Here is a 20,388-nt window from a genome sequence, read left to right as displayed (position 1 = left end):
TGAAACACTACTCAAACCTTACTACTAATCCCATTAGCCATATGTAGTGGAAAGCTACGGATAAAAAAAAAAAAAAAAAAAAAAAAAATCTACAGTTCCTAAAGCTAGAAAGACTACTCCTTCCTTTAATGGGGGTAGAGAAGTTAAAGAAGGAGAATGAAAGCACAGCAAAGGCTACTGCACTTACTGAGAGCTAAGCACTCTCAGAGGCACTATGTTACATAAGCCTCCCACTGAGCAGTGAGCTAGGTACTGTTATGCTCTTCACCTTACAGATAAGAAAACAGACACTTTAAAAGGTTGGGTAATTTGGCCAAAGTCACACAGAATTTCTAAAGACCGGAATTCAAAATCAGCCAAGTCCCAGTAATCGTGATAAAACCCATAAATCTGTAGCCTTTATCATCTACCTCCAGAGTTTACAGAAATGGAATCATAATAGAATAGTCTTTTGCTACCTTTTTACTCCAACACGTTTTTACGATTTGTCCACATTGCTGTATTAATAGCTAACTTTTCTTTGGTGCCATAGAGCAGAGGATTGGCAAATTGCTATTTTTATAAACAAAATTTTATGCGAACACAACCACACCCATTCTATTTCTTTATGAATGGTTTATGGATGCTTTTGCACTATAACACCAAAGCTGAGGAACTGCAACAAAGACTGTATGGCCTGCAAAGCCTAAAATATTTACTATCTGGAGCTTTACAGTTTGTTGACTTCTGCCACAGAGCACTGCAGTGGCATACCTGATATTGTCCAAGTTTTATATTCGATATAGTTTTCCTGTGCATTTCCTGGTTGACAAATATTTAATGCCTAACATTTTTCTTCTACGAAATGGCTTTTCTTTTCTATTGTCCATTTACCTTTCTCATTGTCATATATGTGTGTGGATATATATACATACGTGTGTATATCACTGTGATAAAAATTTGTCAATTGTAGAAATCTCTTCAAAAAATATCTTCTACTTCTGTACTTGTGACTAGTCTCTACACTCTGTTGTAAAGAAGAAATAAAAGATCGTAATTTTAATACAGCCACATTTATTAACCTTTTCCTGCAACTGTTTTGCTTTTAGCATCTTCTTAAGAAAGTCTGAGGTCATAAAATTCTCTAATATTTTATTCTGAAAGCTTACGTTTATCATTTCACAATTACATTTTTAATCCATCTGGAATTAGTTTTTTTGAATATGGTGTGAGGTTGAAATCTTTTTTTTTCCCCCAATGTGGATAAATAATACCAACACCACTTACAGAGTATTCCATTTCCTTATTTGATTTGTAACACTAGCTCCGTTATGTATCAGATTTCCAAGTATGTACAGTTCTGTATTTCACCTCAATTTTCCTCCATTCCCTAGTGTCTATCCTTGCCCTATTACTACATGATCTCAATTACTATAGTTTCACAGTAGTCTTAAAATCTAGCAAGACAAGTGGTCTTCAGAAAATATCTTGGCTATTCCTGGTAGTTTGCTTTTCCAAATAAATTTTAGAATTAATTTGTCAAGTCCCACAAAAACAAATAAAGCCATACCCTGCAGGGTTTTTATTGAAATAGCAATGAATTTATACATTAATGACAGATTAATTGGTATGTTTACAACACATAGTTTTTCTCCCTATGAACATAGCTGGCCCCCAAATTTATTTAGGTCTTCTAATGTAACTTTTATAACTTTCTATATAACTTGTCACCTCTTTTTATATTTATTCCTAGGTAGCTTTTTTTTTTTTTTTTTTAACTGCGGTCAAGTATCCCTTTTTTTTTATTGTGGCTTGGATTTTTGTTTTTGTTTTTTTGCTCCATTCAAGCAGTAGGATCTCCAAGTCCAAACCCAGTGAGAGTGGACTTGCAGTTACCATTTCTCAAGGAAGACTCCCCTCTCCGATGAAAGACAGGCTGAGACAAGTAACCCCCCTTCCCCTACTCCTACTTGCCCCACCCCTCACTGTGGGACAAGTGTCTAATTTTTTTTCCAAGTTACTCACCAACACCTTTCATGGAGTTTCAGCTTTATACACAGACTGTGCATCTTCTCATCTTGCTTGATCCCTACACTCTACCTAGTACCCCATTGTCACCCTGCAAAATTCAAAGCTCTAGGCGTCCAGGGATCGACAGATACCAGAAGCCCCAGCATAGCAGCCAGTGTCAACATTAGTCTACTTCTCTGGATTCAAGATTTCTTGTTTTTGACCACTGAGGCGTTTCCTTACCTGTTTGTCAGCTCAACTATGCATTTTAAAAACTATTTTGAATATCTGGTCCAGTATTTTTAATCTTACACAAAGGGAAACTTTTTTTAAAAAAATCTGTAGTCTGCCACATTTCCAGAAACTGAAGCCTCTGAATATTTGAATAGTCTGCTACCTGAGTATTTTTCCCTAGAAGAAATGTATCTCTACTTCTAAAAGCCAAAGGAAAAATAATTCATTCAATTAACAAATATCTGCCAAACACTGTTCTACGCACTTGGCTTATATCAATAAACTAAACAAAGATTAATGCATACAAAAACTCTATGTGGAAGGAGAGGTGCACAGACAGCAAACAAAAAAACATAAGTAAAACTGACCTGTATCAGAGAAGGCAGCAAGAGCAATGGTAAGAAAGAAGAAATTGGTCAGGTAGAAGGATCAAAGGTAAGGCACCTAGTATTTCCACACAAGATTATACCAATTATTTTTTTAAACATAAAATCATAAGAAACTATGAGTTTTCTTCTCTTGATGTGAAGTAGGATGGCAAGCAATCTATAGACCTGTTAATATTATATGACTCCACACACCTCAATGAAACAGGAACACATTTTAATATCAATAATTGGAGATGATGCTCAAAAAGTTATGACACTACCTATTCAAAAACTAAAACTCAAATAAATGGAATTTAAAAATAAATTTATGAGGGTGCCTGCTAGCTGAGTCAGAAGAACATACGACTTTTTTTTTTTTTTTTTTTTTTTTTTTTTTTTAAGTAGGCTTCATGCCCAGTGGAGGGCTTGAACTCACAACCCTGAGACCAAGAGTCGCATGCTCTACCAGGTGCCCCAAGTATGCGACTCGTGATCTCAGGGTGGTGGGTTCGAGCCCCACAATGGGTGTAGAGATTACTTGAACTTTTAAAAAATGTTAGAAAAATAAAAATAAACTTATGATTGGGATCAAAGTAGGCACTTAAATATTTACTGAAAAAATGGTTAAGTGTGCATTATCTTTTATATTTCTAAAGATATTTAGAATTTAATTATCACTATTAGGCGGTTCTTACGAATGCTGAACCTAATCTAGAAGGCAATTAGTCCCATTATATTTCATTCTATCTTTTATGGAGCTCTACTATCCTATTTATAACTACTTAAAACAGGATTTTCTCTTTTCATAAGAAGAATCATGTATGAAGCTGAGTTATTAAATCATGCCTTAAAATATTTAGCTCCAAATCCAAGACCATACTTTTAAGTCCTATAATTATTGTCATTGCTTTTCTCTGTATTACTCAATTTTTCCTTCCGTGTCTTATAAGGTAGACAATAAAGCTAGAGCTTATATTACAAACACTGTGTCATAATTATATACAACAATCTTTTTTAATGATGCAGGTAATAAATAATGTAATAATGTAATGAATGAATGTTCCAGCACAGCCACTTTATGTTGTATGTCAAAGAAGACTCCCTAAGGACAGAACCTATAAAACTTAAAGACAAGATTTACATGCAACAGCAGAAGCTTTACAGGAAACTTGTGACCCTTTTTCAAGACAAAAAATTAGAAATGGTTCCATGTAACAAACAGACTGTCTTGAGAATGCTGCCTGAGACAGACAATAGTAACATACTAAAATCAGCTAGAGGTAAGAATGCTTCAGCACCGTCCAACCTCCTGTCCTCTGCTAGCTACTTTCTACTCCGTTTTCCAGACAGTGAGAATTCTTCCTCTATTTGGCAACTAGAATTAGACTTCCTCTAGCTCCTTACTTACATCTTGGTTATGTACTGGGCCTTGACTATATTTTATTTTACATACTCTCAGACATGAAAGACAGAAAATAGTCTAAAAAACCTGAGTTAGATGATGTCTGATGACATAATTACTTCTACAAGGTTGCTGCAAATTTCAGTTAAATTTTCTTACAAAGCTGGAAAAGTAAACCTCTGAAACAAAATTAAGTCTCTGGTTGCAATTAAATCTTTTTATTTATTTGAGAGAGAGAATGAGAGAGTGAGAGAGCAAGAGAGTGGGGGAGGAGCAGAGAGAGAGGGAGAAAGAGAATCCCAAGAAGGCTTTTTTTTTTGGCCGCGGAGCCCGAAGCAGGGCTCAATCTCACAAACCTTGAGCTCATGATCTAAGTCAAGTTCAAGAGTCAGAGGCTTACCTGGGAGCCTGGGTGGCTCAGTCCGTTAAGTGCCTGACTTCAGCTCAGGTCATGATCTCACAGCTCATGAGTTTGAGCCCTGCGTTGGGCTCTGTGCTGACGGCTCAGAGCCTGAAGCCTGCTTTGGATTCTGTGTCTCCGTCTCTCTCTCTGCCCTTCCCTTGCTTGCGCTCTGTCTCTCTCTCTCAAAAATAAATAAACATTAAAAAATAAAAAAAATAATAATAAAAAAAAGTCAAAGGCTTACCCAATTGAGCCACCCAGGCGCCTTGCAATTACATCTTTTCATTTATCTTTTTTCAACGTTTTTTATTTATTTTTGGGACAGAGAGAGACAGAGCATGAACGGGGGAGGGGCAGAGAGAGAGGGAGACACAGAATCGGAAACAGGCTCCAGGCTCCGAGCCATCAGCCCAGAGCCTGACGCGGGGCTCGAACTCACGGACCGCGAGATCGTGACCTGGCTGAAGTCGGACGCTTAACCGACTGCGCCACCCAGGCGCCCCTTCATTTATCTTTTTTAACTGTGTTTGTTCTTGTTTGTTTTTGAGACAGCACAAGCGGGGGAGGGGCTGAGAGGGAAGGCAATAGGGAATCTCCAGCAGGCTCAGCGCTGGCTAGCAGCAGGACTAGACCTCATGAACCATGAGATCATGTCCTGAGCTGAAATCAAGAGTTGGATGCTAAACTGACCGAGTCATCCAGGCACCCCAATTAAATATTTTTATGAAAACAAACCAATGATAACACACTTAAAGGAAAATGGCTTCGATAACATATTAATACAAGTATTCCGATGCCTGCTATGATATAAAGAGCCATGAAAGAAGTCACTGAAAGCTACGCTATGGTAGAGTGCAAAATCTGCACAGCATGCTCACCTGCCTCACTCTCTCACACACAGTATTCTCACGCTGGAGGCATCAAACCCACGGTCAATTCAGCAGCAAGGCCAAGGAAATGAGAAAGGAAAAGCAGGGCCCCAGGGACCTCCTCCTCCCTAACCTCCAATACATATGTACCTTTATGTGTTTTATACACTGGAGCTTGGTAGAAGATATCTGAAAATGTACTCCTGCCACTAAAAAGATTCAAAACCATCCACCTGTAGCAGCAGGAACCAACGCCAGGGTCCTCGTCATCCTTTTAAGGAGTCTGCAAGGTCGAAACTATTTGTAAACCAAGTTATTATTTGTCTGCTTCCTCTTGTTCTGTCATGAGTAGTTGAGTTCCAGAGGATACATGACATATGATATCACAACAGAAGGAACGCAAAAGAAGATGCAAGAATCTAGCTATGAGAAGCCAGACATCAATGAGATTTACACAAATATAAAACAAGGACACATTCCTCACTAATTTTGTTTTGAAAGCAGTTATTTTCATAAAAATGTATTTATGTTAACAGGTAATGGGCTTATTATTTTAAATGAATTAATGTTTTTTGAAGTGTCTAGGTTTTTATCTTTAATATCATAAATATTAATAGACATAACCCACAAAACAAAATTTTGTTTTGAGGTCTTCAATACAACAAAATTCATAGTAAAAAAACTCCATACCTACATTTGCTCCACAAATATTTGTTAAATACCAGCTTTATGCTAGGTATTTAACTAACCAGCTTTATGCTAGGTTCTAGGTGCTGAGGACACATTTGCTCCACAAATATTTGTTAAATACCAGCTTTATGCTAGGTATTTAACTAACCAGCTTTATGCTAGGTTCTAGGTGCTGAGGACACAGCAATCAACAGGACAGACCAGGTTCCTGCTCTCATTGAATGTAATGATGTTTTGGAATATAGACAATAAGCAAAAATAAACCAAAAGTGTCAGCTAATAAGGAATGCTCTATAAATAAAGAGGAAGGAGCGTGTTGGTAGGTGACTAGGCAGGTCCTTTACAATGGGTGATCAGGAGAGGCTTCTCTGAGACAGCGTCATGGAGGAGGAGGAGACTGGAAAGAAGGGCCAGCAGCCAGCCAGAACAGCATCTCAAGCAGAGCCTTTGGGATTCTGCCCACCATACCCCGACCACACTTCAGTTCTGCTCTGCACCTTCTTCAGGTGCCCTGCCCTTCAGTCACATCCAACAACTCCTAGTTCCCCAAATAAGCCTTGCTGCCTCTCGCTTCCATGTCTCCACACGTGCTGTTCCCACTGTTTCATATGGCCTCTGCTTGTCCTCACTTGTCAAACTCACACAAGATTCGGGCCAAAGGTCCATGAAGGCAGAGCTCTCATATTCCCTGGACCTACAGCTGTGCCTGCTGACGCACTGCTGGGACTCAAAAGAATGGGTTCTCACCTCCGCAGACTTCCCCCTCTGTACCACCTGTACTGATGTCATCAGTTGTATTTTTGCATGCCAAGTCCACCCATTTGATGGTGAGTCCTTGAAGGCACTTCTGAATGCAGCATCGAGCACAGTGTCTGATTCATAGTGGTAGGTGCTTAATAACTATCAAACCATGACTAAGTCACTGAATCACAGTTGTTATTCTAACTACAGCTATTTTTACGTCTAATCTCTTAAAAGTGGGAATTATGGCTTATCTTTCTATCACCCACTCAGTCCACCACTGTGCCTTTTACATCACACATATTCCATAAATGTTTGTCACATTAACATTAATGAATGTCATCTCTAAAGCACTTAATAAATTCGAAAGCCTTTTTGCAAAGGGCAACATTCTCCAACAGGAATACGTCCTGTTTGGTTTACCCTAATGGTGTAGGAGGTGGCCAGTATCCACATCATAGGTCTCAGCTTGCAGAGAAGCAAATCCTCATTAGATAGATACTGGACTGTTGTAAAAGTCAGTTGAAAACTGAAGGTTAAGTAAAGTGGATTTAGTGTTCTAGGGGGCAACTTCACACAGAAAGCAAAACAGTAAAATTATTTCACTTAGAAGCGTGTCTATTCTTACTGTTTGTTGCTCATCAGCTGAACTGATTTGTTATGTGGAGGCAGAACTACCACATGATAGCTATTTACATTACCAATCCCTTAACCTTACCATGTTCTTAATTCTCACATGCTATGAACAAGCTTGTTTCCTCATAAACTCTTCTAAAAGTTCTCTTCAGTTGGCTGTCTACTGTATTCATCTGAGCCTATAATGCTAGAAGACCAGGTCTTATTTTCATTTTATTGTCTGTGAGTTAAAACATACAATGAAAATGATTTACTCCAAAAGACCCTGTGAGTTAAAGTTTAAGCTGTATTATTTAGACTTGTATTTAGAACATTAGAATGTGTCACTTTCTCTTAACTGTTTATGGAGTCAAGGACAACACCAGATAACTCTTCCTGGGGACAATATAAGCCTTAATAAATATCTATTTAAGTATCTAAATAAATGGGATTTAGCAAAAACAAAAACAAAAACCACACAGAAAACCAAAATACATCACACAAAATCTTGTCAGCTAATAACATACAAAAATACACCCCAAAAGTAGCTATCACAGGGTCAATATTCACATTTTAAAGTGATTTAACCATGAATCATGCGTAAATAGCTGGTTGCTTCCATTTATTTCTATCAGCAGCCACAATTAACATGATCCTGCAAAAGCAAAACAGAAACTGTGATTAATGGCTAAAACTATAGTGACAAAGGATGTACACAGCAGATTTTCCACAACAAACACATGCTGCCTATTCTTCCGTGTGTCCTATGAGCAACAGGACTTCGGCCACACTGACATGAGCACCACTCTCAGTTATAAAGAGTTTGTTAATCTACATTGTAGATTATAAGCCCCTTTGCTTCTTTTCACTCCCCTTCCTGTGGGTCCTTTCAAGGCCCATTAGAGCTCTCAAAGAATTTATAAGAAAACAAAGAAATTTAAATCTAAGCCAACAAATTATGCACCAGGGCAAAATAGATTTTAAAAACAAAAATCCTTGTCGGATGGAGAATTAGTAAACAGTTCCAGATAAAATTCTTTGGGATTTATTTCAATTCTTGTCAGTATTTTTATGACCACTGAGAATAATAATAATTTTAAAGTGGTTTTTGTTGTGTTTTGAGAGAGAGAAAGAAAGAGACAGAGTGGGAGAGGCACAGAGAATCCCAAGCAGGCTACACACTGTCAGTGCAGAACCCGATGTGGAGCTCAAACTCACAAACCATGAGATCATGACCTGAGCTGAAACCAAGAGTCAGACGCTTAACCAACTGAGCCATCCAGGTGCCTCAGCACTAAATGAATTCCCAGAGTTCCTTGCAGTGCGTTTCATGGACCCATGCCCTATGCCATCACACAGGCACCAAAAGGGCCCTGGCACTGGGTTTAATGCTCTGCCATCACTGTCTTGAAGTACTGAACAGTTTTTTAGTAAGGGCCCCACATTTTCATTTTGCACTGGACTTACATTATATAGTTGCTCTATTCCCTGAAATTCTAATACTCTATTATTCTGTAAAAGTACACCTCCAAAAAACAGAACTGAGGTGACCAATGTTCCATTTGTTTCAGAATAATGACTTTTAGAACTATATTCTATGTCTTTGAAAAACAACAATTGTACATGGAAGACAATTCAAATCCTAGGAACTAATTTCACTTTTAAACATAAAAAATACTAAATATTATTTGGGATATCATTATTATAACATATGTCATTCAAAGCCAAGAATCTAAAGGAATTAATACTAAGCACAGAGCTCATCATAATCAGTATAAAAAAATAATTCTCTTTGTCTCCTAGTCACTGCTTTCTCCAAAATGCTTCTGATAATCTGTCTTTCCTACCCTCCACTTTTGAAAATACAGTTGACTCCTGAACAGCATGGGAATTAGAAGTACCATCCCCTGCACAGTCAAAAATCAGCATATAACTTGATTCCGCAAACACTTAACTATGGACCAATAACAGAAACAGTCTATTAACACATATTTTGTACATGTATTATATATTGTATTCTTATAACAATGTAAGCTAGAAAAAAGAAAATGTTAAAATCTTAAGGAAAACACATTTACAGTACTGTGTTTTTTGAAGAAAATTCACACATAAGTGGACCCCCACAGTTCAAATCCATTGTTCAAGGGTCAACTATAATTCTCCTACAGGAAAACTTTTAGGGGGGACAGTCCCAATAGTATTATGATATCAAGACAGTAAAGAATTAAAATTAAAATGTAGGTGGCTATAGGGGCGGCAAGGGGGGCTCAGGTGATTGAGCATCTGACTCTTGGTTTCAGCTCAGGTCTTTTTTTTTTTTTTAATTTATTTTTGACAGAGAGAATGAATGGGAGAGGGGTAGAAAGAGAGAGAGGGAGACAAAGAATCTGAAGCAGGCTCCAGGCTCCAAGTTGTCAGCCCAGAGCCCGATGTGGGGCTCAAACTCACAAACCGTGAGATCATGACCTGAGCTGAAGTTGGAGACTTAACCGATTGAGCCACCCAGGTGCCCCAGATTTCAGCTCAGGTCTTGATCCCAGGAACGTGGAACTGAGCCCCTCCCTCACTGGGCTCCACACTGAGCATTGAACCTGCTTAAGATTCTCTCTCCCTCTGCCCCTCCCCAGCAAGCACAAGCACACACGCTCTCTTTAAAAAAAAAAAAAAAAAAAAAAAAAAAAAAAAAAGAGCTATAATTAATCCAATAATCTACTATGGAAAATAAAATGCTTTCAACTCATACAATGAACACAAAATCTGACAGAGCAAACAGAGAAGAGGCCCAATGGTAGTAATGGGCTCCAGGTAAAATAAAAACACCATTTCAAAGAAGAGGTCTGAAAAACAAAGCTATTTCCACATACCAGGAGATGGGCTGTAGGAGCAATGCTTTATTAATCTCATTTTATTCCATATATTCTGCATAAACTGACAGCATTTTAACTGACATGAATTTTTTTGTATAAAAATTCATTTCACTCTACGCTTATTATGTAGATATCCCCTAAAGCACTACTATACCAAAGATCAACTTTTTAGTTTTTTGTTGTTGTTGTTTATTTATTTTTGAGAGAGACAGAGTGCTAGGGGGGGTTGAAGCAGAGACAGAGAGGGAGACACAGAATACGAAGCAGACTCCAGGCTCTGAGCTGTCAAGCACAGAGCCCAACACGGGGCTCAAACTCACCAACTGTGAGATCATGACCTGAGTGAGCCGAAGTCAGATGCTTAACCAACTGAGCCACCCAGGCGCCCCAAAGATCAATTTGTTAAAGACACACAATAAGAAGAGTAAATGAGGATGAGATTTAAAGTAAAACAGGGATGCCTGGGTGGCTCATTGGTTAAGTGTCAGACTTCAGCTCAGGTCATGATCTCACAGCTGGTGGGTTTGAGCCCTGTCCTGTGTAGGGCTCTGTGCTGACAGCTCGAAGCCTGGAGCATGCTTCAGATTGTCTCCGTCTCCCTCCCTCCCCCCTGTCAAAAATAAACATTAAAAAATAATTTAGAGTAAAACAAAACACCACTGGTTAAGTCAGTCCATGAAAAGATGGTCACGTAAAGAAATTTTCAAAGGAGAACTTGGTATTTTTGTTGTTGTTGTTGTTTTTTGTTTTTTTTTTTTTAACATTTATTTATTATTGCGAGACAGAGACTGAGTATGAGCATGGTAGGGGCAGAGAGAGAGGGAGACACAGATTCTGAAGCAGGCTCCAGGCTCTGAGCGGGGAGCACAGAGCCTGATGCAGGGCCTGAGCCCAAAAACCGTGAGATCATGACCTGAGCCAAAGTTGGACGCTTAACCGACAGAACCACCCTGGCACCCCAAACTTGGTTTTGATCAAACTAGGTAACTGGATTATCTGGAAACTGGGGTTTGTAATGAGAAGAATTTTCTAGGACATAAAGCATTGTACATACAGTTACATGTATATTGCTCTTTACTGTGATTAGTCTGGAGATTTATTTTTAAAAAGCTTTTATTCTGTCCACTAATAGGGTAGAATTGGGAAGTTCTTATAAGAAAGAATCTCTGAATTTGGACTGACACTGCCCCTGCCAGGCGTGGGTCTTCATTTCCTATGACTTGAAGAAAGAAAAGAGGTAGAAGACACAGCCAGCATTCTTCTCTGTCATCCTAGTAGGTACACTGTACATTCATTACTGCAACATTCATTACTGCATTTATCACACTATACTGTTATCACTTACTTACACATCCTCCCTCTGCCAAACCGTGAGCTCCTTGAGGGAAGAAATTATACACTATTTCATTTTTGTATCTTTTCAATACCTAGAACCATACTTGAAGTACATGAATAAAATGTTTAATAAATGAACAAACAAGAAAATCTTTGTTTAGTTTGGCTGAAACAATTACTGGAGCAGAAACTCAAATACAAATGGGCATAAAATCAAAGAAGGAAATGCTGAGAGGAAATTTAGGCTCTCTTTATACCAAAGCACAGAGACCGCCTCAAGCAACAGAGTTTGTTTTCAAGATACGTAAAGCAGGCTACGAAGTGTCACTCAATATTCATGCCCCCTTTTTCTAGACTTACAGACTCCCAATTTTTACTAGACATGTGGTCTGCTGGAATAAAGATATACTTCCCAGCATCCTTTGCAGTGAAGTTCTAGTTGATAAAATAGGAGCGAAGTCTTGTGTGCAACTTTTAGAGTTATCTAAAAGGACTGGAGAATACTCTTTCTTCTGGTCTTCCTCCTTCATATTGGAATACAAGTGTGATGGCTCAAGCTCCATTTTAGTCCATAAGGATGAAGATACACCCCAGGATGGCAGATAAGAAAGCTAAAACCAATGGGGCGCCTGGGTGGCTCAGCTGGTTAAGCGTCTCACTTCAGCTCAGGTCATCATCTCGCGGTCCATAGGTTCAAGTCCCACACTGGGCTCTGTGTTGACAACTCAGAGCCTAAAGCCTGCTTCAGATTCCGTGTCTCCCTCTCTCTCTGCCCCTCCCCCACTCATGCTCTGTCTCTCTCACTCTCAAAAATGAAAGATGTTAAAAAAAAAATTAAAAAAAAAAGAAAGCTAAAACCAAGAATCCAGAAAATCATGGATACCAGCCACCAGCTGTCTACATCTAGATTTAGACATTGAAAAATAAGTATCTCTCAGCTACTCTTACCTGGATCTCTGTAACAAGTACGAATCCTATCCTACAGAATGCATGCAAGAAACCCAGAAATCCCAAGTGAAGCAGGGCAGAAATGAACATAGGGCCAGGACTCACAGAGGGAAGCAAAAATGCAAAAGCTCTGAAGAACACAAGGACCCCAGCAGTTGGAATTAGCAGAGTGTTCCTCAAGGACTATACGATGACACAGGACTCCAGGAGCTGGCTTCCTATTCTTCTCATCCCCAAGCTCTGTCTGCTCTCTTTTATCCCCACCACCATTCTCTCAGACTTCCTCAGATGGTCTATGGATGATCATGGCTTTTACTCTCTCAAGGCATGGTGTTAGACTCAGAGCCTCGGTCTCAATCTTTAAGTTAACTTCTTGGAAAAAGAGAAGAGCTAGGGGGCCTCACTTATCTTTTCAAGCCAGATCATGTCACAGCAGCCACTAGTGAGCTGACTGCCTTGGGTCCGGTACACATTTCTGAGGGGTATAAAATATGATCAACCAAGAGGACCTATGAACAATAGTTGTAAGGGTTAGGCAGTTTCCTCCAGAAGATGATATAAATGTGGCTGGTGCTATGACTGATATAACTCATACGGGATGGTCAGAATCTATTTGTTTCAATCCCAGCCTCCAAAAGTAAAGGACACAAACAAAGAGAACTGATCTAGAATCCTGAACCCCACTTGAAACATTCCAATGGTCTGACCTGGGATTTTACCCATGTCAGAATTCAAATCCAAAATGCTACTTTAAAAAGGAGGAGGGCCAGGGCTGAGCAAGGTCTTCTGTTAACACAAAGTAAAGAAGCTACAATTATTCTGCTCCTTCCCTGCGACACTAGATCACCTGAGAGAACTGAAAAGTCTTATCTTCCAGAATGAACCAGGGATCCAACCTAGAAACTGCCATTTCCTCTTTTGAGGATGTTTTAGAACTGGTTAAAAGTAGCTTTAAAATAAGCAACAGTTAAGAATACAATAAGGTTAGTTTTAATATCATTGCCAACACTTGGTCTTAAAGGGTAACTAAGTCTTGAAGCCTGAGCTGTTAACAGATAAAGTTCAAAGGCAGATGAGAGTTTTTATTTATCACAACGCTATGATAGTCATTAGTGCTATCCACCAAATTTCTCTGATTCTCTGAGAAATTCTCTGTCTGCCACAGACAATGGCAGATTTGCACTTTTCTGTCCCCTTGACTTTCTTTGATCCATGACTTGTGAACAGAAATGACATGCCTTAATTCCACAAAGAAGCTTAAAGAGACAGTGCACCATTTACTCTGTTTTCTATCCTTCTGTGACAATGCTCCCAACATACAAAAACAGTAACTGTTCCCTCAGTATGGGTCCCTGAGGAGGATGAGGCACAAAAGAGTCCCCAGACAACCAGTAACAAAACCAACAAGTTGTGTTCAGACACTGAGATTTGGGGGTTTTGTTAGTACAGTATGACTCATCCTACCTTGACATGCACAAACATGAATGCCTAAATATTCACAATTGTTTGCTCATAAGTGCTAAAATAAAGTTTTCACGGTGTTGTAACTTCTTTCGATGCCAAAAAGAACAATAGTAAATAAACCCAGGCAGGCAACTAAAACCTTGCCTAAGGTTTAGGCAAGGCCTAATTTAGCTCCAAAGTTTAGGTGGAAAAAAGTCTCTGTCTAGAAGAGTCAAATGTGAGCACTTATAAGCTACTGGGTTTAAGACTATCAAAATGTTGATAATTCCTGAGGTGAGAAGATGAAAATATCATAAGTTCATTATACTATTCTACTTCTACATATATTCCACAATAAAAAAAAAAAAGTTAGAGAGAGAATATGAACAATCCAAAGAATCTTAAACCAAAAGAAAAAAAAGCATTCTGGTTTTAAGCCCTCAGAATGAAAAAGGTTTTAATAACACTGTTAAAAGACTTCACCAGTGCTACTTATAGACAAGTTGTAGAAATTGAGTGTCTTGGCACTACCAGATCATAGTAAAAATCTAAGACGGCTCACTGCCTTTCCAAAAACATCTTCTTAATTCATAATTAAGTTTAACCAGATATTTTTTCACGGGTTCCAAAATTAGAGAATATTTGAGATGGAAAGTGCATTACAATGTATCCAGGGCAACCTCCTTTTCATTACTGATAATGAAATTTAAATCTGGTGACACAGTTAATGGCAAAGTAGAAACTAAAGTCCAGGTCCTTTCAACTCTGATTCACGTTAGTCTCTACCTTGCCAGGTTAGGGTACTAGCCTATTTAATAGTATCTTAATAATGTTACTTTGAACATCCAGCAGAAAGATCTTGTTATCTCTTCTCATTGTAATTCTGCATCATGACATCAGTTGGGATAACTTTAGCTGTTAAATGAACAGAAATTACACCTCACACTGCTTAAAAGTAAGGAAACTTACTGGCTCACATAACTGGTAGTCCAGGGGTAGGATGAAATCCAGGGACAGCTTAACCTAGCAGTTTTAGCTCCACCCCTCTTCAACTCCCTCAGTTCTGCCACCTTCTTGAGCTAGTTTCCTCCTTGGGTTTGATAACAAGACTGCTGTAGCAGCTCAGAGCCTCACATTCACATATGGAGAGGTAGTGTCTTCCCATGCACAGGACAAGGAAAAAGTCTTTTTTAGAAGCTTCTGCAAACTTCCTTCAGCCTAAAATGGTAATATGCCATTTCTGAATCAATCCCTAGCAAAGGGAATAAGACTTTCATGATTGCCTTAGATTATTCAAGGTCCATCACCAACCACCACACAGTAGGGAAGACTAGAAGCCATGGTGGGGAAAGAGCCATATTTAACTACAAGGACAGCCAGTGACTCCTAATGTACAGCCCAAGAAGCCTTGGGAAGTTGAAAAACTGCCTGACTCTGAGTAAATTATATAACATGCATGTGTACTGAAACAGAGAGAGAGAGAAACACTGATTAAAAATATATACAGATACTCTAAAATAAAATCCATATTCACCTAAAAGTATTAACTCATGGTAATTTTTAAAATAGCATAGAGGCAGTACCACACCAGACTACTTGGGTTTGCACCTGGCTCTCACACCTGCTATCAGGTAAGTCCACACAAGTGATTACCCACATCACAATATTGTTGTGAACATTAAAGGGGCAGCAAGTAAAGGGCAGGGATCAGAGTGTAAATTGTATTTAGCAAAGTACTAAATACATTCCTGCTATTATTTGTCTCATACAAGTGAACTACTATGATGTGGAAAATTATGACTTTTTTTTAATGTTGAAAATGGGCATGTAGAAGATACTTCTTTTCAGCTGCCCAGCACCCATCTGTTTCCCCTTCCTAATTTCCTTTTGGAGAATTCCTTTCCTCTGCCTTATAGTCTTGCCGAGACTGTAAATCCACGTGCCTATCTTCCCACTATGGAGGCCACAGGGATTCTGGAGGGTTCCTGCAACTAAATCCCTCCTCTTGCCACTGGTATACCTAGCATGGCATAGGCTCAGCCAATCAGATGTGTTCTCCAGGGGCCTGAAATCTTGAGCAAGTTACCTGCAGAGTTCAAATAAGGAGGTGGAGTTCATCATCCCAGTGGAAACATCCCGACCAGATCATTCCTGTAATGCAGTTTGCAGCCCTCCCCGCAGCCTCCTACCACTCCCCCCAGCTTCTGCCTGTTTCTAACCTTGGTTCTCTAGCAGTCCTGTCAGTTCTTTAAGTTTCCAATTCCTTTCTGATTAACTACTACTTGCTTACATTAGTAGAGCTAAATTCTACACCTGTAGCTAAAGATCTCAACTGAGAAATGGACTAAGATTGGTCACTGGAGTACAGCATGAAAGTACTGTGCTAAGATTCAAGAGTGGAATGGGGACTCTGTGAGAATGAAAAAGGCAAGTCTTAGAAAGATGCTTCCTGGAAGTATAGGGAGAAGCCAGAAGGCTAAGTTGTTAAGCAACGGGATAAAGTTTATTCCAGTGTAGGGGTGTGAAGGACTGCCCCCAGAGATCTGGTCCACCCACCATGTGAGAGGTAAGTTACATAGGAAGAAGAGAGACCAACTACTTCCCAATGAGAATTTCTGCCTGGTGAAATTCTAGGCCAAGTATTTTTATGAGGCCTCTTCTAAAGAGTTACATGATAAAAAAGCATAACCTCAGGTTCACTGGTGCCATCTGTACCAGAACAGAAAGTGGGAAGACCTTCCCTCTCTTACTCTCTCTCTCTCTGGTGGAAATCCTTTTTCCCTAGGTCAGCATACTCTGGCATACAGAAGGGTCAAGTCCATAAATGGAACTCTATTACAGCTCAAGAGCATTTAAGGGCAGAGAATATTCAAAGGTAGGAGAACAGTGTAAAAGTTATCCAGTGGGCTAGGTTTAGGTTTAAAGTCCTCAACAATATTTTCCAGGAATTCTATTTTTACTACCCTAGTCTAAGTCACTAAATCCAAGTCTGCTTTGACTTTACTACCTATTTCCATCTTTCTGCCCAATCTGAATCAAGCTACTGTTTTTAGCTTTCATGTTGCCTCTCTGGAGAAAACAAGTTTGGCCCAGTTCAGGACTCAAATAAACTCCTGCTTAGTGACTGTGCACTTCTCTCTGCTCTGACATAAGCTACACTACCCTAACCTCTATATCCAATGCTCAGTGTCCCAAGTTCTCCCTAAAGTCCGTCCTGTTTCCCTCGTCTCCACAGAATCTTCCCTTTCCAAAATACACATTCCCTACTTTCTTTCAATTCTCAAAATGCACCCCAAACTGAACTTTTAAAAACTGCCTACTAGCAAATCACATCCAATTGGTGGGTTTCTTTCCTAGCTTAATTATCATATTCCCTCATAATATTCTAATTCACACAAAAGTTTTTGAACCAACTCTCATCTGGCCCAGAAATATCTCTGAGTTCCATTTATAAGTTTACAAAAAGAAAAAACAAGATGGAAAAATTCCTTTTCATTGTATATCTTTCGGTACCGTAACGATATTTCACTACACAAACATGTTATTGTTTTTCTAATAAGAAAAATTCCAATTATTTAATAACGCAAAAAAATTTTTTTACCTTACTGTTACTTTCCCAGTAGTATCTGTATGCAGAAATATGTGGACATTAAGGCACCTACCTGGGTGGCTCATCAGTTAAGCATCCGACTCTTGACTTCAGCTCAGGTCATGATCTCGCAGTTTGTGAGTTGGGGCTTGCGTGTCAGCTTGGGATTCTCTCTCTCCCTGTCTCTCTGCCCCTCCCCTATTTGCACACACCTTCTCTCTCTCTCAAAATAAATAAAAACATTTAAAATTTTTAAAAAGAAATATGTGGACATTAGATGAAGAGAAGAAAGCATCTCTAAATTCATTTTTTGTTTTTGTTTGTGGAGGTCGGCAAGTGGACAAGCAGGAGCTGGTTATCACTGATTTAAGGTCTGACTGTTAAACAAACTGATGGTCTGACGATGAAAGTTTAGGAGAAATCTGAAGACCTTTTATAAGTGTCTGACCCCTGAGGAAGTGATGCTGCAAGTAAGTACTTCCAGGTTCCCGGTGATGGAATGACCGGGTTAGTCACTGCCACTTCTCACAAGCCTGGGAGTGGCTGGCAAATCAGAACAGAACGGGTCAGGGCCGGCAATCGAGCATCTCTGTAGGTGTGGGTCAAGTTAACCCCTGGTACACTCCACCCTGCCAGCCTAAGCAAAACAGTTCAGTCCAAATCTTTTCATATGTTATTTTAGAGTTCGAGCGGTAGCGGGAGCAGAGAGCAGACACCAGAGAGCCCTGAGCAGCCCGCCGCAGCTGGCCTAGTTACCCTCACACCCTGGGCGGAGCCACAGCTGCCGGCCAGGTCACCATCAGGACCCAGTCACCATCACCACAGCCCGCGGCGCTGCACGCACCAACCCCGGCACCACGGGCAGCGGCACAGGGAACAAGGCCTCCTATCGGCTGCACCTTGCCCGCTGGGGACAAGAAGCCCATGGCAACACAGTCAAATGGTTCAATGGAAGAAACGGATGTGGTTTCATCAACAGGAATGACACAGAGGAAGATGTATTTGTACACCAGACTACCATAAAGAAGAATCCCAGGAAATACCTTCGCAGTGTAGGCAGTAGGGGAGACTGGAGTCTGATGTCGTGGGAGGAGAAAGGGAGCCGAGGCAGCAAACGTGACAGGCCCCAGTGGAGTTCCAGCACAGGGCAGTCAATATGCAGCGGGCCGTAACCATTACAGACACTCTCCATGTGGCAGGGGCGCAATTCCCAGCAGAATTACAACAGTAAAAGTGGGAGAAAAAAAGAGGGATGGGAGAGTGCTCCTGAAGGCCGGGCCCCATAGCGCCGGCCCTAGCACAGGCGGAGGTTCCCACCTCAGTACCAGCGGAGACCTCATGGATGCAGACCACAGTCCTCGGCGCCTCCTGTGCAGGGGGAAGTGATGGAAGGTGCTGCAAGCAGGATGCAGGAGAACAAGGTAGACCAGTGAGACATACTAAGTACCGAGGTTACAGACAAAGATTCTGCAGGGGTCCTCCTTGCTAAAGGCAGCCTAGAGAGGATGGCAATGAAGAAGAGAAGGAAGAGCAAGGAGATGAGACCCAAGGTCAGCAGCCAGCTCAGCTTTGGTACTGCCGCAACTTCCAATTACGGAAAAGCAGACACCCAGAAAACCTTCAACCACAAGATGGCAAAGAGACACAGGCAGCCGATCCACCAGTGGAGAATTCGTCCGCTAGCAAGGCTGAGCAGGACGGGGCTGAGTAAATGCCAGCTTCCCATCGCTACAAGCATCTGGTTTAGTCATCCAACAAAGAAATGAGCAAAAGATTGGAGCTGAAGACCGTAAGTGCTTGCTTTTTCCCCACTGACCAGATAAACAGATCTGCATTGTCTATGCAGCATGGGGTTTTTATTTTCACCTAAAGACATCACTTTTTGGTGATGACAAATGTGTTTAAAAAAAAAAAAAAGCCTGGTTTTTCTTAAAACCAAAAAAAAAATTTTTTTCCCCTCCAATACACCTTTAAAAATTTTTAAATTGTTTCATATCTGGTCAAGTTGAGACTTTTAAAAGCCTCATTTTAATACGTAATAAAAGTTTACACCTTTTTTTTCCCAAAAAAGTCAACAAACAGCAAGCACCTGTTAATAAAGGCCTTAAATATATATCATTTTTTATGTGAGTATTTTACAAATATTATAATAGCATATCATAATAGTTAAATCTGAATTGTAGACTAGTCAAAATCTGCTACTTCATTCAGCACCCCTGCCCCCCAAAAAAGATTTATCCTTCTGTTAGGAGACTGATCTTCAAGGCACCCTCCAACTTCCCCAGCGAGTTGATGTTAGTTAGCACTGAATCCACCTTCTTCCTCCCCACAGCAAACCTCCCTCGATCCAATGGGCTCCAACACGCAAGCTGACTTCAAACACTGTCATCCTCGGCAGCCAGCGCCATCCTGGTCACGGAGCCAAACACCAACCTACCTATCAACCTGTAAACTGACACTTCAGCCAAAACCAAATCCAGATGCAAACCACGACCCAACCACCATCTCCTGACCCCCTGGCGCTTAGATTCCCTCACCCTGCCAAACCTGCTCTTCTCCATCTGCTTCCTAGTCCCCTCCAGCTCTCCTAACTACAAGGCTTCTAGTTTCACGTGGTGCTTAGCTACCGACCTAGAAGTCACACAACCTTTGTGATTACGCCATTTGGGACACATACAAAAAATCCCTCACCTTTTGGACATCTTCAGCCTGTCCATCCCTAACCCTAGACGAGTCCCACTGCCCACGTGTTCTGTTCCAACTTCCAGGATATTAACATCACAGACAAAGTTCTGAGTCCACGGTCCAGCCATGCTAAGTAGCCAGATGGAGGGGCCCTCACCGCTCTTTACAAGCCCTCTCTTGGACGCCCCTCACCACCCCCTCCCGTGTGTG

The 20,388-nt window shown here is 40.4% G+C and overlaps 1 protein-coding gene and 1 pseudogene across 2 annotated transcripts in view; one reads left to right on the top strand and one right to left on the bottom strand.

The window, feature by feature from the left end:
• The window catches only part of GALNT1 (polypeptide N-acetylgalactosaminyltransferase 1), a 128,217-nt gene that overhangs the window by 93,874 nt on the left and 13,955 nt on the right, over positions 1-20,388 (bottom strand). The window lies entirely within an intron of this gene.
• Positions 6,337-19,204, top strand: LOC132664998 (Y-box-binding protein 1 pseudogene; annotated as a pseudogene).

This window comes from Panthera onca, chromosome D3, assembly GCF_046562875.1.
Source record: "Panthera onca isolate mPanOnc1 chromosome D3, mPanOnc1 haplotype 2, whole genome shotgun sequence".
NCBI classification, from domain to species: Eukaryota; Metazoa; Chordata; class Mammalia; order Carnivora; family Felidae; genus Panthera; species Panthera onca.
Note: the sequence above shows the minus strand (reverse complement) of the source record. Positions and strands in the feature narration are given on the sequence as shown.